This window comes from Eptatretus burgeri, chromosome 2 (assembly GCF_056783735.1).
Source record: "Eptatretus burgeri isolate ZD-2024b chromosome 2, Ebu_testis_v1, whole genome shotgun sequence".
NCBI classification, from domain to species: Eukaryota; Metazoa; Chordata; class Myxini; order Myxiniformes; family Myxinidae; genus Eptatretus; species Eptatretus burgeri.
Genome location: NC_140962.1, coordinates 64,739,140 through 64,764,139, shown reverse-complemented (window position 1 = coordinate 64,764,139; position 25,000 = coordinate 64,739,140). Strand labels below are relative to the sequence as shown.

The following is a 25,000-nucleotide window of genomic DNA, read 5'->3' as shown; positions in this document are numbered from 1 at the left end:
AGCGGTACATTGACAACACACAGGGAGGTCAGACGTGGTGGAGTTTGTGCGTGCCTGCATGCGAGCAGGTTGGAGGAATGCATATGGGTTGGGGCATGCATGTAGGTAGCAGGCCTTTGACAGGTAGATAGCATGGGTTTTACTTTTTAAATGCTCCCACCCAGTGTTACATGAAACATGGCGGTTAAAATAAAACGTTGCTGTTTGGGCACGTTTTAATGCCCTGGTCGTGCCCTGGTACACTGCCTATCCACCCCTCATGCTCCCTTCGCTTGCCCTTACACTGCCTTCATTCCCCTTATGATGCTTTACCCTCCCCTCCACTCATACTGCCTTCTTTCCCTCCCCTCACGCTGCCTTTCCCATGCTGCCCCCCATCACACTGCCTCCCCCTCGTCACACTGCCTCCCCCTCGTAACACTGCCTCCCCCTCGTCACACTGCCTCCCCCTCGTCACACTGCCTCCCCCTCGTCACACTGCCTCCCCTCTCGTCACACTGCCTCCCCTCTCGTCACACTGCCTCCTCCCTCCACACTGCTTCCCTCACTCATGCTGCCTTTCCCCAACTCACACTGCCTCCCCTCCCCTCATGCTGTCTTCCCTTTCTCCCCTCAACATATCCTACTCCAAAAACCTCCCCCCCCCTACCATACAACTCTCTTGAGGTTGAGGAGAGGAAGGGGCGTCAAAGAATGTGTGAATTCGACAAATGAAAGCTTTTGTTTGTTTGTTTTTGCAGTTGTTTTTACCCCCTCCCCATCTTTCCCTTAAGTCCCCCTATCAAATGCATGTCCAGAACACCCCGTCCCATCCCCACTATCCCCCTCTCCCCCTCTCCCCACACTATTCTCCACCTCCTCTATCCCTCCCTCCCTCTCCCCCCCCCAACCATCCTTTAATATCCCGGCCAGCGAAGCGACAGGTTGAATGTGCTAGCATTACATCTCCACATATTATAGATAGCACACACGCACACACGCACACACACACACACACACACACACACACACACACACACACACACACACACACACACACACACACACACACACACACACACACACACACACACACACTGCCCCCATTTCCACCAAACTCCTTTTCCTTTTCATTTCCATTCTTCATTTATGAAACGACACAGTGCCAATCTGGTAACATAATCGGAAAAACCACATTTTATTGTTTTTTTAAGCAAATGTCTTCACCACTAAAATCATATCTTCACTGCTTCACCACTAAAAAAAAAACTGAACAAAGTCAAGAAATGTTGTTTATACAAGATTTCAAACAATGTTCCTTCAAGGAGACTGATGGTTCACACAATTCAATAGACACAATGACATTAACCACCAAAACATGCCTGATTCTCCAAATAACTTATTCAGTCTTCTGAAATATTGATCATTATGCATTGTTTTTAAAATATATTTAATCATCATGAGCCTCATTAGTTTAATAAATAAACAAGACAAGTGGAAAAAAAAATCGTTTCCATCAGAGGAATAGTTACGTTTGGTGTTTGTTATGCTTTTTCAATCCACAATGGCATTCAGGGACAGTCTCACCTGTCTTTGGAGCCGTCCGAAATTATCACCATTTTCACAGTACCGTACCACAAAGAGTGGAACTTTTGAAAACCCCACCCCAACCGCAAATTAGTACTTCTTAACCTTTTTTTTTCAGGGGAAAAAAAAATCTGTCAAGTCAAAGGTCAAGAGAGAGTGTGCACTCATTGACCAATGTGTGCATGAAGCAATGGGCACACACACACACACATAAAAGGTAATTTGGGGTACCACTAGCACTGGCCGGCCATGAAATCTGTGAGGCCATCTCCGTATACATGTCAGTATCACGCGTGTGTTGATTTCAATCAAACTGCAGGCTCGGCGCGAGGTCTGGTTTCATTGTAACGTCTTGCGTGCCGGACGCAAGATGTTCGAGTTTATTTTCTCCATTTTATTGATCTGGACGTTTTTCTTTTCCTTTTTTTGCAGTCAATTGCAGGTTTAAAACCGACAATTTTCAAAAAAAAAAAAGCATTTAAAGTCGTACGCGAGTAACAATCCTCCAAATTCTGCCCATTTAAACTCAAGGTGAGTGGTGAGTCGTGTGTCATGTGGGTTCATTAATGGTGGGCGAGTTACCTGAGATTATAGTTGTTCAGCCTGAAGCCGTTGTCCAGGTGTGCTTGACCACACGGAGCTGCTTCATGGTTTCAGCCATTCCACGATAGCCAAAGGAGAACGGATGTTTTGCTGCTGCCAGTTTTCACCTGCATCCAACTGTACAAACGGTATGTTCCACCTGCACTAGGCACAAATGTAGAAGTCAAATTCTTCGCAGCAATGGAGCATTGATCTGTCACTCCATGTCTGCAAACTCACTTTGTGGGCTTTCGCCAAAATTGCAGAAAAATCCTCAGTTTGTCAAAATCATCTTCAACCATTTGTTGCGGCATCAATCGTGTCGCACTTTTCAACCAGTCCGCGAGCGAGCGTTCATGGAATTGATCGTCTAGTGAGGAATGATTTTCAGGAATACCATTCTGTCGCTCGAGTACTTTTGTCATCTACCAATATTGCACGTTTTCATTGGACTGAAAGAATACTTTCCATGGACCATGTTTTCCTTGGAGATGGACCATGTTGTTTTTTTTCCCTACGACCTACGTGGGAAGTGGCACGCATCGGTAAATTGCCAGCCTCGGTAAAAATTGCAGGTTGCCGTCTGTTTTTTGCTTTTCATATCACACTGAAGTCCTGGCTTCCCATTACGATTCAATTCTGATTTCGACGTAGACCTCCGTCTTTATCCGCAACCGGTGAAGGGTATCACAGCGGAAGTCAATTGATTTCTGCAGGTAACCGCTGATTCATCTTCGTGTTCAATCTACAAATGCCAGAGGAAAGGAGGAAAAGACAAAAAGGGATGAAGCACTTCATTTAGCTAAGCTAATGGAATACTACCGTTAAATATACACTCCCTGTGCTCCCCAAGGTATTTCTATTAGAGAAATGCAATTGCCTCTGACCTGTAAAGATGCAGCTCTACACCTCCACGAATAAGCACCAACATTCCAAGAGGTGGTTATGATGCTTGGACTGTGCGGTTGTTGAGGTGATATCGTGGCCTTAATGAAAAGCCACCGTTCCATGTATTGCAAGCTGAGAAAATGCAAATGAGATAATACCCATCACAACCGAAGATAACAATTCAATTAAAACACAGGACTATAGGGAGGCATCACCTCCATGACTTTTCCTCATCTAATCATGGTGAACAAAATTACTACTTTCAGGATTACCATGGATGCATGAGTTTGCCACAGGCAGATGGTGTTCAGAATCATGATTAAAACAAAATTTACTCTACTTCTTTGCCGTGGCCAGACATCCATCTGCCGAGATAAATCTGGTGTCCTTCTGGAGTAAGCACGATGGCCATGAAATAGTAAACAGACTTGACTCGGTTGAGCGCATCCATCGTGCATAATCCACATGACAGAAACAGAACACTGTGATAAATGACACGGGTTGCACAGCAAACGAGCTGCATGATGCATCAAGGAGGTACAAGCAACGTTTTAGGCACAGGAGGATGCCATTTGACCCACCACACTTTTGCTGTCATCCACACCTCAACTCCCTGACTTGTTTTCATATCACAGGCAGGTAAGTGTGAATACGCAGTGAATCCCAAGCAGGGAGTTTTTACCAGAGTCATAAAAAACAGCGATTTTTAGTTAAGTCCAACTTCATTAGCGATTGAACCCAGACGCGACACGTCAATGGTGACCAGAGCATTGGTTCTGCTGAAGCAGTTCCTTGGCAAGGGTCATGCTGGTTGGATTGCCATCCTTCTCCCAGCATTAGTTTTGGTGGGAATTTGCAATTTGTTCACGGTGCCAGCGATAGCTCACCTACTCTTCGCGAAGGATACCGTGGGATCTTTAACGTCCACCGACGAATGCTGGCAGATGGAACGCCCAGTTCAATGTCCATCCGAGGAACGGTACACACATTGATGAATCACCCTGCCTGTGAAGCACCAGGATGACAGTTGATAGCTGGGTCGGGATTCAAACCCAGGCTAGACGGCCTGTAGGCGAGTGCGTGTACCTCTAAGCCATCATACCTATAATTGGTGAAGCTGGAACAGCACTCAGAGCGCACACCCCCATCAGGCTGAACAGTTTACGTTTTGCATACCACTCATCGGCTGGATCTGGATTCAGACCTGAACCAAAATTTAATCGGCTTGTTCTTCAACTAACCAACTGATCAACCAAGTTTTGTTATAATCCGTCCAAAACTTTTTTAGACATCATGCTATACATCGTTTCTGGCCCTATCTCAATGGAGAAGCATCATTTCAAAAAATTCCATATCCTGATATCCTTATCTTTATCAAAATCGAATCAATTTGTCCTCGTCACACAGCTAACCTGTCCAGCAGGTTTCATCCAATAACTCTTTGAGATATCCTGCTCACAAACAAAGACAGACAAACAGGGATGGATACATAACCCCCGTCCACCTTCGATGCCCGAGGTAAAAATAATGAAATCTACCTTTTTGGACGTTGATGAGCTAATCAATGTTCATGCAACAGGCAGGAGATTCAACCAGGCATCGGTTACTTCAACCAGGCAAGGAGAAAAACACCACAAATCTGACACACTAACTCACGTTTTTTACATCATGAGGTCATATGAAGATATCTGTAAAGTGAAGATATCTGTAAAGTGAAGATATCTATATCAAAACTTTTTACATCATGAGGTCACTGAAGTGTACGTGATGAAAGCCACCCTAACATGAGTCGGTCCTCCATTGAAGTTTAAAATCATTAACTTGTGTTTTTATGCCTCTGTTGACGAAGTCGCCGGTGGTATTATGTTCGAGTCATCCGTACAGCCACACGTACGTACGGACGTACTTACATCTATGCTAATTTTCGTTATTTTATCGGCACCCGCAGGTCATCACAGATGTGGCAGCGATGTTGAAAAAAACGGGAAAAACTTTGGACCTCTGTATTTGTAAAACCGCTGAATGGAAAAAAAAATTGAAACTTGGCACGTGTGAAGTACTCCCCATGGGAAACATCAAACAAGTGTGATTCTTTGATGATGTCACAGGTGGCTTCGTTATGACGTCATAATTGCATACGTCGAATACTTTATCCGATCAGTATGAACATCTTTGAGGGTAATCTTGGGATAAAATTGACGTCATCGGTCGTGTGCTTCGGCGGCCATTTTTTTTTTTTTTTACATTAAAAGCCTTCAAAAATATTCTTCTCTGAAACGGCTGAACAGATCGAGGCGAAACTTTACAGATATGATCGCCAATCCATGAGGAACAAAAAGTTCTCCACCTATGACGTCATCGGTCACAGTTTGGCAGCTATGATTGTTTTTTTTTGAAGAATAAACCTTTAAAAATATTCTTCTCCAGAATGGGTCGACAGATCGAGGTAAATTGCCAGCCTCGGTCGTGTGCCAGCCTTCTCCCACATCACTTCACCCACATGTTCCCCAAGCCATGGGGATACCGGGGTGTTCACGAATAATTAATAGGTCACATGGTCTGGCAGCCAAATTGGATTGAATGAAAATCTTTAAAAAATTATTTCTCTTGAACCACTTCATCAATCGACGTGAATCATCAAAGTTATGATCTAATAATCATGTGGAATATATGTGTTAAATTTCAACCTGATTGGACGCAAGGTCTGGCAGCCAGAATTATTTAATTTTTCGAATCTGGGTTAAGGGATTTACATCAAGCTTGGTACAAGTATGTATAATGATGTAATAATGTGGGTGGATGTGTCTCTGGCGACGTCGCGATGTCGAACATTGCCCTTACAGTTTTCTTCATCAGGTAGTTTAGTGGTATCATGTATGTATCTGAGCTGTCTGGGCTTCGGATCAATGGACCTAATCCCAAGAGGTGTCACTCACCCAGTGTTTATCTTGGTAAAAATTGCAACAGCCAAATTCCTGGAAATTAATGTAATATTCTACAAACTTTGAAATCCGATGTGGATGGGTCACCTGTTATCATCACATTCTTCTGATACCTTTTGATAACCGTAAAATTATTTTCCAAAGAACTTGAAAATTCACAAGAGGATTCACTTTCACAACAGCGTTGATGAACAAATGTAGTGAGGCTGCCAAATTGCACATCATTTTCTGTACTTTTCGCTCACAGTAATCTTCGCAGATAAACGAACTGGTTGTCAGCAATCAACGAATACGATAAAATAGCACCATTGATATTGATATTGATATATCTATCTCTATCTCTATCTCTATCTCTATCTCTATCTCTATCTCTATCTCTATCTCTATCTCTATCTCTATCTCTATCTCTCTCTCTCTCTCTCTCTCTCTCTCTCTCTCTCTCTCTCTCTCTCTCTCTCTCTCTCTCTCTCTCTCTCTCTCTCTCTCTCTCTCTCTCTCTCTCTCTCTCTCTCTCTAACCAAAATCCATCATTTGATGTATTGGAATAAACTGACCCTGGCTGTATCCCCCACTTCCTTGCGGTAAACATGTCGTGACAAAATTAGGTTTGGGGCTCATATCCAGCTCTCATTCAGTGTCAATAGGAGGCACAGTATTGTGAAGCCTACTACCTTTAAGAGGGCTCACAAAGCAGGCTATTATTTTGTATTGTCATTTGTCACCATTAAAGATCCTACCATGAAAGTGGTCTGCACAATCGCTTCTTAGCTGTCTAGATTGGGTTCAAATCCCGACGCAGCTATAAACTGTCATGCAGGGTTTCACAGGCAGGGTGATTCATCAACGTGTGTGCCATCTCTCGGATGGACTTTAAACTGGATGATGACCCATCTGCCGGTATTTAAGTTAGTTTACGTCAAAGACCCCACGGTGTCCTTCTTGAAGAGTGGGCGATCTATCGCCGGCACCTTCTAAATTCCTGCCCAACCTTGGACGAACGTCAAGGCCTGGCAAGCCGGTTGGTGAACGACTTGGGCCAAGGTTCCCTGACCAACCCTACAAGAACGTGAGAATAATTGTGGCCGTTAAAGAAAAATAAACTGTCTGCTGGGAACTCAATGGCAAACCACCCAATATAACCCTTGCGAAGAGACGCTTCAGCAGCGTTGATGCTCTATGAAGAGTCAGGTACATTTTGGTTTTTGGTGAGAGTATTGAAGGGTCCTTCCTAATCTATAGCAACTGCAACTACAACAGCTTTAACAGGCTATTTTATAGGCTTTCATCAAGAGATCAAATCAGATTTCTTGTTCTATACCAATCATGACCAATTTAATACCATTAGTGGGGAAACATGGCTGGCAGGATGGCTTTGATGTGTGCACACTCACCTCTAAGCTGCCTATCCTGGGTTCAAATCCCGACAACTATAAACGGTCATCCTGGTGTTTCACAGGCAGGGGTGGTTCATCAATGTTTGTGTCCTCCCTCGGATAGACGCTAAACTGGGCATCCCTTGCGTCGGCATTAGTTTGTGGATGTTAAAGATTCCCACAGTGTCCTTCACGAAGAGTTGGTGAGCTATCTCTTGTACTCTGGTTAAATTCCAATATCCTGTCCTAACTACTGCTGGGAAGGTAATGGCAAACCCCCCCCCCGCCCCCCAGCATAACCCTTGTCAAGAATTTGCTTCAGCAGCATTGACGCTCTGTAACAGAGTATGGGACATCAGAATCAGAAGAGTGGGGAAACTGTAAAAGGTATTCCTGGGCCACAATATTAAACATGATGTGCCTGTTCTACTAATACAAAAACGTCTGTAAAACATGAACTCATCTTGCACATGTGCACACAGTCTAATCATCTCAGCTTGTGCAGTATAAAACCAATTAGAGAACCTTCCCACACTGAGCAGCTCAAGCATAACAACACAATGTGTTCCGCGAGTCAAACAGCGAAGAGTCTGCTTGTTGCTTCGGCTTGAGCTTCTGAACACAAGGTTTGCTATAATTGTTGTGAACTTGTATTTAAGTAGCCCTTGTCTCCGAGTGGAGATCTTTTAATTACTTATCTTCATACCACGTGTAATAGCCAGACCGGCTGAGCAAATCACGCGTAAAAGTGTCGTGAAAACAAGATGAATCAAAATATTTTCATCCCCCATCAAACGAACCTCGAGCTCAGTTCAATTATTCCGGTTTCCTGTATTCTCGGGGTGTTATTACTTCTCAAAGTTTCATTTGGGATTTGACGTGCAATTACAAAATGATAATGGCAATAAAGATGGAAGTTTGCCTTATAGAACATCTCGTTCCTTCCTAAATTGCTCTGAGGGTATTTAGAAGTCAACCATGTCGTGTGAAATATCAGCATAAGTTGGGCAAACCAGGTAGGGCAGGAGGGCAGGGGGCTCACCACTGATACTGCTTGTTTTGTTTTTCTTCTGTAAAAACAGTAATTATGGAAGAGTATTGATTGTGGGGGATTTTAACTTGCCAGGGATAGATTGGGTCCAGGAACAGGGAAAGGGCAGAGCGGATGAGGATTTCCTAGTTTTAGTCCAGGATTGCTTTTGAACCCAGTTTGTAGATAAGCCCACGAGGGGGAGTGCAGTGTTAGACCTGCTTTTAAGTAACGATTCCAACATGGTGGAGGAGGTGGACGTAGGGAGCATTTAGGAGCAAGTGACCAAAACATTGTGTGTGCAAAGATTTTGTGAAGGGTTAGAGTTCAGGATAGTTGGGTAAGGCTATTAGATTTCAGGAAAGCAAACATTGAGGGTATGAGGAGGGAAATGGGTGATGTAGATTGAGAGACTCCAACAACAGGACAATCGGCATCAGAGAAATGGGAAATCTTCAAGGAGCAAATGTGTAGAGTGCAGAGTAAGTACATTCCAATGAGGTGTAAAACTAGAAGTAGAAAGAGATCAGGGTGGTTGAGCAGTGAGATAAGGAACGCTATTAAGGAGAAACAAAAGGCATTTATTAGGTACTAGCAGACACAACCCACTTCGCTGACGGGAACATTAAGGGGAGGGAGGAGGGGGGAAGAAAGAGGGAGGGAGAGAAGAGGGTATGAGAAAAGGGGGGGCGGTGGGGAGCAAGCCGCCGCCCCAGATGTCACTACCCACTCCAGGGGGGGAGAGAGGGGAGGGGGTTTGGGAGGAGGTATGTGAGAGGGGAAGGGAAGGCAGTGTGATGGGAAGGGAAGGCAGCATGAGGGGAACGGAAGGTAAGGCAGCATGAGGGGAAGGGAAGGGAAGGCAGCATGAGGGGAAGGGAAGGTAAGGCAGCATGAGGGGAAGGGAAGGTAAGGCAGCAAGAGGGGAAGGGAAGGTAAGGCATCATGAGGGGAAGGGAAGGCAGGGTGAGGGGAAGGGGGCAGTATGAGGGGAAGGGGAGGAAAGATAGTGTGAGGGGAAGGGAAGGCAGTGTGAGGGGAAGGGGAGGGAAGGTAGTGTAAGGGGAAGGGAAGGTGAGGGAGCATGGGGGAAGGGAAGACAGAGTGAGTGGAAGGGAAGGTAAGGCAGCATGGGGGGAAGAGAAGGCAGCATGAGGGGAAGGGAAGGCAGTGTGAGGGGAAGGGAAGATAAGGCAGCGTGGGGGGAAGAGAAGGTAGCATGAGGGGAAGGGAAGGCACTATGGGGGAAGGGAAGACAGCATGAAGGGGAAGGGAAGGCAGCATGAGTGGAAGGGAAGGCATTATGTGGGGAAGGGAAGGCAGCACAAGGGGAGGGAAAGGCAGTGTGAGGGGATGGGAAGAGAAGGGTGATAAAACGCTCTCAAACAGCAACATTTTGTTTTAAACTGTCGAGTTCTATATAAAAACGGGGTGGGAGCATTTGCAACCCATGACATTTATTATTATAGAAAAAATAATAGGACTGGAGTTGGATTTATATCAGTATCAGAGTAAGCAGGGGAAAGTTAAGAAAATAACTCAGCAAGTCCAAAGAGAGTATGAGAAAGACATGGTTAAGAATATTAAGCACAATAGCAAGGCTTTCTTAAAATATATAAATATATAAAGGGGTAAGGAACACGTTAAGACAAGTGTGGCCCATTGAGGAAAAGCACAGGGAGAGTGGTTAGTGAAGAAAGTGAGATGGTAGGCTTATTAAGCAAGTATTTTACTTCACCATTCAAAGAAGAAAACAATTGCCATTAGCTGAGATTATCTATCGAGGAGTTGAGGAAGGGCTTTTACAGAAGATCCAGGTTGGGGTGGAGGAAGTAAAGGAACAGCTGGGAAATCTCAGAGTGGATAAGGCTCCGGGGCCAGATAATATGCACCCGGAGTATTGAGGGAAGTTGCTGAGCAGGTAAGCGAGATGTTAACGGATATTTTCAATCGTTCCCTGGAGTCGGACGGGTACTGGAGGATTGGAGAGTATCAAATGTAACACCATTATTTAAGAAAGGATCCAGAGAAGAATTGGGAAACTATAGACCTGTTAGTTTGACGTCAGTTGTGGGGAAGATGTTGGAGACATTAATGAAGGACCGGATGAGGAACCATTTAAATAAATACGAACTAATTAAAGGTAGTCAGGATGGTTTACCAAAGGTAGTTCTTGTCTTACAAATCTTTTAGAGTTCTATGAAGCAGTGTCTGATTGGGTGGATGAGGGAAAGGCAGTGGACAAAGTATATCTAGACTTTAAGAAGACATTTGATAAGGTACCACATCGGAGGTTGTTAGCCAAAGTGAGAGCTTGTAGAGTGGCTGGTCAGGAGGCTAATGGGATTGTAAACTGGCTTAGTGATAGGAAGAAAGGAGTGGCTGTGAGTGGGAGGATGTCTTTCTGGGAGGATGTAAGCAATGGAATCAGTGCTAGGACCATTATTATTATTCATAATTTATATCACTTATTTGGATCGTGGGGTGAAGAGTAAGCTTTCCAAATTTGCAGATGACACAAAGCTTGGAGATAAGGTGGATACCAGAGGGGGGTGTTAATCAGATTCAGGAAAGTATTGATACTTGTATAGATTGGGCAAAAGATTAGCAGATGGAATTTAACCTGAGCAAGTGTAAGGAGTTGGGGATGGGAAAGAACAATGAAAATAGAGATTACAGGATGCAAGGGGTAATTTTAGAGCGTGTCACACAGGAGAAGGGTTGGGGGTGGTAATAGATACCGGAGGTAAGCAGGCATCACAATACCAGGAAGCTTTAGGTAAAGAAAATATGGTTTTAGGTTTTATAAGGAGGGGAATCGTTGATAAATCAAAAGAAGTGGTGTTAACATTGTGCTGGAATTTAGTGAGGGCCACATTTAGAATATTGTGTGCAATTCTGGTCACCACAATTCCAGAAGGACATGGATGCCATAGAGAGGGTTCAGCGCAGGGCTACTGGATTGATTCCGGGTCGAGCTCGACTCAGCTACGAGGAGCGGTTGAAGGAGACAGGGCTTTATACACTAGAAAGGAGGTGGTTACAAGGAGATGTGATTGAGATGTTTAAGATAATGAAAGGTATAGATATAATAGGTGCAGATGAATTATTCAACAGAGTAGACAGTGATATGACCAGGGGCCATCGCCTGAGAGTAAAGAATAGGAGAGTTAAGACGGTAGTAAGGCAGGGGACTTTTACTCGGAGAGTAGTGAATGCATGGAATGGTCTCCCTGGAAACGTAGTGGCAGTAGAAAAAGTAGATAAGTTTAAATTAGAATTAGATAGGCACCTGGAAGTTATGGAGATAGAGGGGTATAGTGATGTTGGCAGGACTTTTAGGAAGCATTGATAGGTGATTGTGTGCAATGTGCATCTGTGGCGGAGTGTTTTTTGTGGGGGTCTCGTCAAGGGGTGTTGTGGTTGATGTTGTATGTTGTTTTTTTTTTTTTTACCAAAGAACCATCTTTGCCCATTCCCCCTTCACTGTAAAGAAAAAAAAAAATACTACAAATAAAAAAACTAAAAAAAGACAGAAAAATAAAATCTACAAAACACAACACAAAAAACAACGTTTTGCATTTTTCTGTTTTTTCATCTGGTGTTGATAAATTGGTGTGGTGTTTGTGTGGTGCAGGCATGATGGGCCGAATGGCCTCCAACTGTGTCTAATCTCCTTGTGCATTGCACTCATCAGAAGGTTTATCTCCCATGATGAAAATGAATCTCTGGGCCTATTACTTTTACAGCTCTCATCTGCAGGCATTCGTTGGTGGATGCTAAAGATCCCACGGTGTCCTTTATGAAGAGTAGTGGAGCTATCGGCGGCACCTCGAAGAAAGCATAAATTCCTCCCCGAGCCGACAGAGGGTACATCAGCAGCACAACCATTTCCTCAGGACTCAGAAAATGAAGCTACCCTGCTGTATACGAAAGAAGAAGACTTCCACATCGCAGACAGGTCAGTGGTCTCTCTATCTTCTTTGCCTCCTTTATGGTCCTGTACCCACTGCCCTTTCCTTGCTCTATCCTCACATTTCTGTGAGGTGAGGCCAATAAGCTACCTCTCGTGAAACTCGCAAAATCAAGGATCACTGCTCACCTACACACCACACTCATTCGTTCCTCTTTTTCCCCACTTGTGGAACCCAATTTCCCCAGTCTCTTCAATTTCATGCTTCCTTTGAGGGCTTCATTGCAACTGTTCACCACCATTTCAGGTCATCCCGCATCCACAACCATGATTTTTGCTACCCTCATTATCTTTCCCCAAGCCCATATCTTTACGGGATCCCAGGTTATCGAATTTCTCGCTGCTCCCTTACCCATGTCCCCCCCCCCCGACACTCCTTCCACTGTTAACTTTGCTTTGTTATGTCATTATTAGTTCTGTGCTCCAGCTCCTGCATAAGTCTAAACTGTATACATTTTCAACGTAAAACAGAGGTGAGCATTCAACTGTCGTATGGTGTAATTATTCCCACCTTCTTGACGAGCCGCCCAGGAACGTTTTTGGCCCATCTCTTTCACGAACTGGCTGGCCAGGCCTGGCAGTCAATTGCAGAAGACAGGAATCAAGAAATTGATTAGGGTGGCTGCGACAACTCACATACTCATCGAGAAAGACACTGTAATGGGTTCTTTAACGTCTACAAATGCCATCAGACAGGATTCCCAGTTAAAAATCCATCCGAGGGAGGGCACACTTTATATTCAGGTGAGGAATTTATAGGTGTGTGTGTGTGTGTGTGTGTGTGTGTGTGTGTGTGTGTGTGTGTGTGTGTGTGTGTGTGTGTGTGTGTGTGTGTGTGTTACACGTGCATTTAATGTTCATCACTGGCATGCAAAACGGTGTCCTTGGCAGCACACTTCGAGATTTCTCCATTATGCCCTCCCTTGTGCTTTAAGTAATACAGTCATTAGCAAGGCAACAATACACGTTAAAATGGCGCCATACGAAAATTAATCAGTGTAACAAATCAGCAACGACAAATGACCTATGAAAGCAATGCTTAATTATAACAGAATGGATGTGAGTGCTGAGAATGAATAAAAGTAGCATTTCGTGAATTCGATTTCTAAAATTTTTTTTAACATTTCAGCAGTTTCAACATTCTTTTTGCAACTTCACCATCTGCTTCGACCTTCCCATTTCTTCACGCTTTATTCTCGCTCTGACTATCGCGAGTTCATATCACACTTTTCAATTTTTCTTTAACATTCTCCTATGCACATCCTGAAAAGTTCCTCTCCTTGTTTATGGTTCTCAGAGGGAGGCGTCGAGTTCTCTTGGGGTCCGTGGTGTCCTGGAAATATTTTTTTCCATTATTTTTACAATGATTTAATTTTCAATTTTCAATTCATTAATTTTCAATTATTTCATTTTCCCAATTTTCTGTTTTTTTAATGTTTAATTTTTCAATTCGATAATTATGTGATTTTTTTAAATCTTTATTGTTTTTATTTTTCTATTTTTTTTTTCAATTCAAAAATTTTTCAATTTTTTTCAATTTTCACCAGGAACCATCAGCGATCTCCGATCACAGGCTTCCAGTCAACCATGCTTTTCCTTATTCCTTTTTTCCATATCCTTCTGCCCACATGCAACTTCTACTTGACCCTTCAAGTTGAACAACTTTAAATTCTCCAACCAAAATCTCAGATGGTTTGCCAGGGAATCTGATGAAATTCCAATGAAATTCTCATAAAATCTCATTAAAAATGTATTTGAGGATTTTGTAAGGGACGTGCCTTAAAGACAAATGTCTTAAAGTTATGATTAGTGTTTTAAACCTGAACGTTTACGACTCCTGTACTGGAGCGGAAACCTATCCAGGGTTGGTCCTCAGTTCCGGAAACTGCTTTTAGCAAAACCGAAGCCCTGCAAACAAGAGTGTGGTCATGGATGGATGGAGGGTGTGACAGGTTGCTCCGACTCCTGAATCAAGTTATATAAAGACCTGTCACAATGGACTGCAAAGACTCAAACAAAGGCTACCCAATGGCCAAGACACAACTAGAGGGGGAGTACTCGGGAGAATGCAAAACCTCTGCCGCCAATACTGCTGGGTCACTCAAGTAAACCTTATAACTTATTCATTAAATATGATGTCAACAGTGCTGACAGAGTTATAGTTCTTTTCTCCAACATTGTTTTTGGGGGGGGGGGGAGTTGGAAATCACTTAAAACGTGTAGAAATGCAAAAAAAAAGAAATCTAAATTTTGTTGAAAAAAAAGTTGCAAAATTTTTTTTTTCTCTAACAATTTTTTTTTGTGGGGGGGGGGGGTTGGAAATCACTTAAAACATGTAGAAATGCAAAAAAAAAGTTTTTTTCTTGAACAATTTTTTTTGGGGGGGGGACAAAGTCCAAAATCTAATGGCATGATCCTTGGACCATAACTAACCCCCCCACCAAGTTTCGTCGAAATCCGTCGAGGAGTTTTTCCGTAATACTGTTCACAAACAAACAAACAAACAAATAAACCATCTTGCCAAAAGGTGACCACGTGTGACTTCTTTAAGGTCACACTGAGGTGAACAGAGCTGCTATCCACCAGGAGCGACTCCTTGAGGAATATCTGCCTACGAGAGATTCCGATGAGAATCGTTCTACAGAGTAACCATGAAAAATATGCTTTTGCCTCATAACGTCACCAAGTGACGTCATAATGTCTCAAGGTTGACATATCTAGAAAGCACTCATCGAGGTGTTCAATTTGAGGTACTACACGATATGGTTCCTAAAACTTGAAAATTTGACCTTGGGGTCAAATATGTTTGACCTCAGGCGCTAACCATGAAGGTCAAGGCCAATCGACACCAAAAATTAATCAGCTGAGTGCCAGACCATGAAGTATATTCCCATGAAGTTTGAAGACGATCCGATCAAAATTACTCAAAAAATAAGCGTTTCGTCGACTCCCCTGATTTGCGACAAAGTGACCTTGACCTTCAAAATTTTATGCGCTGAAAGGGACCTCTATAGGCCTCTGATATGCGAAGTTACAAAAATTTCCAATGATAACTGTGCTCTGCAGAGTGATTTATACGTGATTACAGACCAAAAAAAAACAAAAAAAACATATGAAGGTCAAGGCCAATCGCCACCAAAAATTAATCAGTTGAGCGCCAGACCATGAACTATATTCCCATGAAGTTTGAAGACGATGTGATCAAAATTACTCAAAAAATAAGGGTTTCGTCGACTCCCCTGATTTGCGACAAAGTGACCTTCACCTTTGACCTTGACCTTTAAAATTTTGTGCACTGAATGGGACCTCTATAGGCCTCTGATATGCGAAGTTACAAATATTTCCAATGATAACTGTGCTCTGCAGAATTTTTTATACGTGATTACAGACAAACAAACAAAAAAATTTAAAAAAACATACAAGCTGATGAACATACCTTGCAAAAACTTCGTTTTGGCAAGATAACAAACAGAAAGGGATGAAAACAGCAACCTCCGATCTTCGATGGCGGAGGTTAATGAAAACTAGAAGGGTACTCGGCAGAGCGCATACCTCCACCCTGTAATGCCTGATCCATGAGAACAAATCTGACCCAATACATTTTTGAGATGTCGTGCTGCATATTATTTTTAGCCCGATCTCTCAATGGTGAAGAATCACTGAAAAAAATTGTAGTAGTCGGATCCGTTTTCGATCTTCACCAAAATCGGATCAATTCGTCCTTGCCACACACCCAATCTGTCCACCAATTTTCGTCCGAATCCGTCTGAAACTTTTTGAGATATCATGCCATATATCGGTTTAGCTCTTTCAATGATGAAGAATCACTTTTAAAGTTCCAATTGGCAGATCTGGACCCAGATCTTCACCAACATCTAATAATTTCGTCCTTGTCACACACGAAACCTATCCACAAAATTTCATTTGGATCCGTCCCCAACTTTTTGAGATATCCTGTACACAAACAAACAGACGTACAGACAGACAAACAGACAGAAAGGGGTTAAAACATAACCTCCTTCACCTTTGCTGGAGGAGGTAAAAATCCATTATCTTTTTTGACACGACTTCTCTGTTTTGGTAACACCATTTTTTGTTCTTCATATTATATTTTACAGGTTACAGGCACCTGATAAATTACATGGTACTTCAATTTATCAGGAAATTCCCTTTTTTGAAAAGGTGGAACTTTTTTTATCTCCTGAAATGGTCAATTTTAATATCTTCTCAATTGGCATGATTTTAATAAAACACCATGATACCTGTTATAATGCCTACTTGTTTCACTCTATCAAAGTTTTATAAAAGTAGAACCAAATATGTAGAGAAAAATATTTTTACATGGTACTTTTGAGATCATCAGTACGTACTCCAAAATACCCTAATTCCGAATTTTGCGGATCAAGCACCTGGCACATTTACATTCCGACTCTCCGTTCTTCAGCGGCAGCGCTAGTTACATAGCGCACCCCAAGCAGGGAATTCAGCCGGCATAAGCACACAATGGTAATGGCCTACTCTTTTCAAAAGATACCATGGGATCTTAACGGTACTCGATGTCAATGCAGTGGTACAAAACCATTTACATCTCCTTCAAAAGTGTGGAATTGCAAATGGATGCATTCCTCCCAAATAGTATCTGACCACAATGGCAGTTTGTGCAGTTAAGTTCATCTTTATTTGGAATCAAATCGGGGCTCGATATTAGCTGAGCTGTCGTGCCAACATTGTTTCGCGAATCTTAGTCCTCCACCTCGGTCATGGTCTCAACTTCATGGTTTATTCTAAACACAGAGTCGAGGCTCATGGAAGAGCAAAATGACAAGATGAAAATGATTCTACTGATACAAAAGCTCAGAATGGAGCAAGTAGACCTTCGACGGATGAACAAACGTGGAAGAAAAGGTGAGTGTGGTGGATGTTAGCTGTAATAAAGAAAATCTGCATGAAGTTGAAATTGGAGACCGCGTGACAAGGCATTGAGCTGCAACCTTGAAGCAGTGGATGGAGTAGCATGGTGGGGTGCAGATCGGTGGTTACAGAGGCAGGAAAAGAAAGGGATAATCGCATTTTGCATGGTTAATGATTTTCATAAATAATATTTGTTATGCCATTGATCTTTGTAATTGTATTCCTTGTACTTTCATCCCTGGGTGATCACAGTTGTGATTTATCCACAGCCAACCTTCATCTCAGCCCAGCAGCCTTGGACCCCATATCTCATGCAAACACATGCTGTTTACAAAAATAATACACAAAAAACTGTGTCAGGCTCATGCACGCAAGGCTGAAACTGAGGTTTACCCACGTCCTCATTTCTTGTGATCAATGGTCGTTTCTCTGGCATTGGCAGCTCAACAGTGAAGATAAAATGCGATATTTCATCATCAGCCAGGCATGGCACGAACATCAAACAACCTTGTCGGCATTAAATATCTTTACAGATGGCTGCTTGACATCAAGGCACGAGCACAAAAATGCCTTGCAATTTTTTGTTTGGGCAATCGTGAGAAAATGAGACTAATATCAAAAAAATCATGCAAATAAAGTGCAGAAATTCCATGTCAATACGATTTTCTCTTTCTGAATATCTTACGAGTTTAAGTGAGGCTAAACATATTATGAGGTCGTTCATTAGTCTATAAATAAAACTTATAACAAACAAAGTACAATTAAAAGCACAGGCTGTATGGTCCATTGTGACGAGGCTGAATGCCTGAACTCTGTGTTTGCTTCTAAATCTTGTGTCCCAAACCCATTGCTTTCTGTACCCACCTTACCCAGTCACACCCACATGTTCCTGGACTCTCTTTTTCTCCTGACAAGGAGGAGAGCTTGCTGTCAAACTTCAACTCAGATTCTGAAACCGGTCCAGACGACATCAGCCCTCGTGTCCTGAAAACATGCTCTGTTGCTCTTGCTCACCCTCTCTCTGTTCGACTCACCCTCTCATTTGCTCAAGGTCATTTGCCATCTGCTTGGAAATCACCAAACATCACTGCCCTGCATAAAAAGGTGCAAAAACAGATCCCTGCAACGACAGACCAATCAGCCTTCTCCAAATCAATGGCAAGGTTATGGAATCCTTCCTCTTCTCCAACGGCTTGATTTCCGATCATCAATTTGGATTCATACCAGGTCCTCGACCCTGGACATGCTGCTTTTGCTTTCCCAACAATGGATGGAGGTCCACAATGCCAGACATGAGATCAGAGCCATCTCCCTTGACATATCACGTGCTTTTGACGTGGTCTGGCACCCTGCCCTGCTCACCAAACTCTGTTCCTATGGTATCCAAAGACATCTCCACTCGTGGCTCACAAACTTCCTCTCCTGTCGCAGTTAACGTGTGGCCCTAAATCGAGTTCTTTCATCCCCTCTTCCTGTCCAGGCTGGAGTTCCTCAAGGCAGTGTTCTCAGCCGTTTTTTTCTGGTTTTCATCAATGATCTCTCCGACTCTAGAAAACCCTCTTTATCTCTTTTCTGATGACTCCACCCTCTGCCGTACCATCTGTCATCCCTCAGATTGGCAGGCAGCAGCCTCTACACTCTGCAGACCTAGAAAAAAATCACAAGCTGGTCAAACACTTGAAACATGTCTTTCAATCCTGACAAATCTCACACTCTCACTGTCTCTCCGAAAGGACCATATGGAACCACGCCCGTACCCCCTCCCCCAATCTACTTTTTCAACAATCCTCTGGAAGAAGTCCTTTCATTAAAGCTTTTGGGTCTCACTATATAGAACAGTGGGTAGAGCATCATGATGAAAATACGGCAGAATGGAACGAACCCCTGAACTGTACAGCAATCTATGACATTTCGGGAGGGGATGTGAATTATGCAAATTTAGTACAGAATGTGCTCGGTATGGAATTCAGTATCGCAACTACTGATCTTTGGATCAGTAAGGAGGGGATTGGGTTAGAGGTAGAATTTACTCAACAACAATATGATTTGATGTACCAATCCATGAATATAATGCCGCATGTTACATTAATTGTTGCGAAAGGACACAGAGAAAAAGAGATTGGGCCGATGATTATGCAATTAAAAGATCTACAGAGACAGTATATATGTCAGGTATGGGGCAGAAATCTGTATCGCATGAAAGGGAACAAAGGGTACATGTGGAAACAGCCTTGCACGGACTCTTTTGCCGTTTTTGAGCGGATAAATAAGTTACCGTGTCGAAAAATGTTATCAATGGAGGAAAAAGAGCACTTGTTGGCACAAGTACCCAAGGAATTATGGACTACACACCCAAATGCGGTAGTAAGAATGAAAAATGCAGAGTCAGTGTATATTATGGTGGATAAAACCAAGCCTCTGCCCAGTGTCAAACTGTACCCTCTATGTGAAGAGGCCAGAAGAGGAATTGCTCCAGTGATTGCGGCACTACTCGAGCAGGGGGTAATTAGAGAGACTGTCAGCAAGTGCAACAAACCGATCTTGCGTGTAAAGAAGCCGGGTAAGCAGACGTGGTGATTTGTACAAGACCTAAGGGCGATTAACAAATCCACAGTGTCAATCCATCCTGTGGTACCGAATCCAGTGACTATATTGTCATCAATTCCATCCAATACACTGTGTTACACCACAATTGACCTGAGAGGTGCATACCTTTCGATATCCATCCATGAGGATTCACAAAACTTGTTTGTTTTTTACCTATGAAGAGGTACAGTACACTTGACCTGTACTGCCACAGGACTTTGCGGATAGCCTTACATTGTTCTCGCGAGCACTCCACAAGGATTTGAATGATGTAGTACTTTCTGAAGGATATACTTTGGTACAGTATGTAGATGATTTGCTGATTTGTTTGACACCAGAGGATAATTGCAAGAAGAAAACCTTAACCCTTTTAAGAGCACGAGCTGCAAAAGACCATAAGGTGCCAAGGGCCAAATTACAACTGCGCGAGACCAAGGTAACATACCTAGGACATGTATTGAGTGGAACCTTGAGAAAATTGTCAAATGACAGGGTGCTGGCTATTCTGAATGTTCCAAAACCCAAAACAAAGAAAGAAATGAGACGTTTCTTGGGGATGGCTGGATACTGCAGACAATGGGTACCTGATTATGCAATACTGGTTAGACAACAGTTGGACATGATGCTGGACAAAGCAGCAGCACCAATGGAGTGGACACAGCAAACAGAAGAAAAGTTTGGCAAGGTCAAAACAGCTCTGACAATGACACCAGCCTAAGGTTTACCTGATTATGACAAGTCATTTCATTTATATACCCATGAGAGAGATGGATTTGCACAGACAGTACTGACACAGCAGCATGGTGACAAAATGCGTCCATTAGCATATTACAGCACAAAACTAGACCCTGTGGCAAGGATTTCCACCATGTTTGTGAGCAGTAGCTGCTGCCTCATATGCTGTGCAGAAAACAAGTCAGATTGAGATGACATCACCTTTAGTGCTGCGAGTACCACACTGTGTCAGTTCTGTATTGCTAAAAGCAAAAACGCAACACATATCAGCAGTAAGGACAATGACATATGACCTAGTGTTGATTCAAGAAAAAAATGTGGTCATCGAAAGATGTCCGACACTGAACAGAGCATCCTTAATGCCAACTGCTGATGATGGGGAGGAACATAACTGCGAGGAAGTCATGACAAAACCACTACTTCCACGACAGACTTAAAGGACATCCCCCTGCAAAACCCTGAAATGATAGTTTTTGTAAATGGCTCATCAACAACAGCAGCAGATGGGTCATTACTGTCAGGGTACGCAGTGTGCTCTGATAGTGACATCTTGGAAAGTGGTAAGCTACCTCAACATTATTCCACACAGCAGGCAGAACTAAATGCGCTAATTGCAGCATGCAATCTAGCCGGGAAGAGAAGCATAACAATATATACAGATTCCCAAGATGCGTACGGGGTAGCACACAATACAGGGGCACTGTGGAAAATAAGGGGGTATATAACATCGCAAGGCACACGAGTCAAAAATGGTAAATTGATAGTAGAACTGTTAGAAGCTATTCACTTACCAAAACAAATAACAATAGTAAAATGCTGAGCACATACAAAGCAAAGAGATATGGTCTCAAAAGTGAATGCTTTCGCTGATTCAGCAGCAAAACAAGCATCAAAATCACAACAAATAGCGAATATGCTCGTCAAAGACAAAAATGAAGAAAAGGCGCCAACTATGACAACACAGCACTACAGGAGGCAGCTGAGGCAATTGAAAAGGCCAAGTGGGAGAAAATAGGTTGCTGGTATAACACAGAACCAAAACTTTGGGTCTCAAAGGAGGGTAAGGTGGTTGCCCCAAAGGAGCTTTTACCATGGCTTGCTCGTTTGGCTCACGGAAGTGGCCACATGAGCAAAGGGGGAATGCAGAAGGAGGTGCTATGAATATAGCACGCTCCAGGATTTGCAGCTGTAGCAGAAACTTTTTGTAGGAGCTGCAGGTATTGTCAACATCATAATGTTGGTAAAGTGCTTAAACAACCAAAAGGAGCTCATCCTCTATTCTGGGGGCCTTTCATCCATTTTTAAATGGACTTCGTAACCATGCCAAAATGCTGTCATTACCGCTACATTTTGGTAGTGGTCGATATGTTCACTGAATGGATTGAGGCATATCCATGCAGAACATGTGATGCAAGGAACAAGTGGCAAAGCTTTTGCTCAAAGAGTACATTTGCAGGTATGGGATATCTTACAAAATATGCAGTGATAAAGGATCACATTTTACATCGGATATTACCAAGGATCTCTGCAGAGCTTTGCAAATCAAACAACGCTTCCACTGTCTGTATCATCCTAAGTCAGCAGAGCAAGTAAAATGCCAGAATGGCACACTTAAGAACAAACTTGCCAAAATATGTGATGAAATGGGTTTGAAATTGCCAGAGGCTATTTCTCTGACACTGAGGTCGATGGTAAACAGGCGCAGCGGATTGTCCCCACATGAAATACTGATGGGGAGACCGATTCGAGTACCGGTAACCACCCCATTAACCCTAAACAGATGGACATACACATGAGGGATGAGACAATGATTAACTTTTGTGTTGCCTTCACAAAGGTGGTAAAAGAATTCCACTCACAGGTCAAATAAGCACTACCAGAACCAGCTGCGGAGGAACATCACAACAGCCAGCTGGGTGACTGGGTGTACATCAAGGTGTTCAAGCGGAAAAAACGCACTGAAGGCACGTTGGACCGGACCCCACCAGGTATTATTGGTCACCAACACAGCTGTCAAGTGCAAAGGTAAACAATCATGGACTCACGCATCTCACTACAAAAGAGCATACAGCAAGCCATAAAGAGAAGAAAGGAAATCCGCAAGTGGGAAAAACGTTACCGGAGGTTTATAACATATAGAGCAGTGCTTTTGATTAGCATGTGCATAATTGTGACAATATGGATGATAACAGGCAGTGAGGGCATTATGAGAATGCCATGGAGAGCAGAATGGTTGGTATGTCGAGAGCAGGGGAAACAAGGAAAGGGTCGTGATTGGAAACACAGGGCCGAAGAAGGTAAACATTGGGATCAATTGCATGATAAAGGCATGTATGGGACAAACACTTATTTGACCCTTCCATATAATTATTCACCCCGTGTCACACGGGATGAAGGGGACGTAGACACTGTACGCCTGAAACGAGGCATAGTGTTACATAATGGATTAACTGGACATCCATTGAACACCTTTTTAGCAAAATCTTTACAACATGCAAAAAGTATGAACAAAAGCAAGTATTGGGTTTGCTCACAGCTCCCCCACTCATCCAAGCATGGACTACCTATTTCAGCAGTCCCATTTTCAGGGGAAGATATATGCAGATACTTAGTCCATAGACAAGATAGACCAAATTTAACTAAAGTATGAAAGACACCAGGATCAGTGCAAGGGAGAATAACAGAGATAAAAAGAAATTGGGGAAAAAGGGGTATATAATTGTATGGACTATGAGCATTGGTATTACCCCAAGTATAGGACTCTTAAAAAGCTTGTCGTGGTTGAGACAGCTGTTGAGGTAAAAATAACAGACTATGAGGGATTGAAAAAGGGGAAAGGATTAGAAAGGTACCCTCCACATTTTCAACGTATGCACAAACAAGTTGGACTGATTGGCCAAGTCAGAAGATGGGGTACTGGACCTTATTTGGGAAATTTAATATGTCAATATTATGCTGAACATGGTAAGGAAATTATAACTGTTAAAGGACGAATTAACGGGACAATCATATCTGTAAAAATACGAGTGAATAACCTTTTGGAACCTCAGGCACCTTCGAATGGTACTTACTTTGTGTGCGGATATGGGGCATACTCATGGTTGCCAGTGGGATGGACAGGATCGTGCTATTTGGGATATGTAATACCCAGAACTCGTATTCTTAACCAAACACCTTTCATGTTACAGATTAAACAAAAAAGATCTATTTCAGAAACTGAACGATTTTTCATGATAGCCTTTCCATTTTATGGCATTGGGAAAGCTGCTAGAGAAATCATTAACTTGGCAGCCTCTCTTCGAGAAGCTTGCGAATAAAACTGCTGAGGGTTTTACCAAAGTAAATGCTGAAATGGTTGCCATACGGACAGTAACTATGCAGAATCGTATCACCCTTGATGTCCTATTGGCTGCACAGGGAGGCACATGTGTAGTAATAGGGTCAGAATGTTGTATCTATATCCCCGATAACTCAGAAGAAATTGACAATCTGGCTGGGAAGATTAAAGCAGAAAGTGCCAAATATCATGATTATAATAAGGGATTGAACTTCGGGTCATGGTTGGAGAAGACGTTTGGTGGATGGGGAGCATGGATACTCCACATATTGCTCGTTGGACTTATGATGTTCATTGCTATTGTTGTCATCGCAGCATGCATAAGATAAATAATCGGAGTGTGTGTGAGAAAATTTGCCAAAGTAACAACAATGGTGGCGCATGAAGTTTCCCAGGACCAACCATCTCTGAGCAGCTATGGTGACCCTGAAGATCCAGAAACCCCAGAAAATGAAGAACCTAGTGTAAAATTGAATCGAGATACTGTGACGGTGGAATCTTATGGAAAATATGAAAGTACAGACACTTGTGCCTTTGGGAATGACAAAACCCCTTTTGAAAGAATTCAACAATTGTTGCTAAAGAACCAAAAACAGATGGATGATTGTGACAAAGAGATGTGGAATAATAGAGATATCTTTAACACTAAAGGGGAAAAGGAATTCAAGCGGCTTGCTTGGATAAAACCTGATTAGTATAACTGAAAAAAGGCAATTGCCTATTCGATACATGTTCAGTGTGCACAGGGTTCTTTTCCTTCCAAAATCGCCTGGGTGCCCCAACTCTGTGGGTGGGGAGGTGATGGCTCCCTTTGGGGTTGCATCCACTCACAAGGGTATTAACCCACCACAGAGCGCAAGTTTGGGTAATGCCGTTGGAACGAGCCTGCCGCGAGCCGACGACAAATTTAGAATTTTAGCAGGTTTGTTCTAACAGAACAAATCATTAGCTTGTTCTGTTTGAACAAAAGGGGGATACTGTGGGAACTGAATCATTAATTAAATGTAAAAATGCAATTGATAATCATGTAAAATGCAAAATTAACTTGGTTTAATGCTTTGAAAAGAATTTAATAAA

General features: G+C 42.8%; 1 protein-coding gene across 6 annotated transcripts in view; it reads right to left on the bottom strand.

Annotated features, from left to right (window-relative positions):
* Nucleotides 1-25,000, bottom strand: part of LOC147032194 (transmembrane protein 121-like) — a 148,843-nt gene that overhangs the window by 25,050 nt on the left and 98,793 nt on the right. For 2 of the 6 annotated variants that reach the window (XM_085869574.1, XM_085869579.1), the window contains exons 2-5: nt 22,446-22,596; nt 12,866-12,928; nt 3,036-3,168; nt 2,149-2,893 (exon numbers count right to left, since the gene is read on the bottom strand). The gene's annotated coding sequence lies outside the window, so the exon portion shown is untranslated. The remainder of the gene's footprint in view (nt 1-2,148; nt 2,894-3,035; nt 3,169-12,865; nt 12,929-22,445; nt 22,597-25,000) is intronic. The other 4 variants (XM_085869578.1, XM_085869577.1, XM_085869576.1 and 1 more) reach the window with 3 other exon arrangements.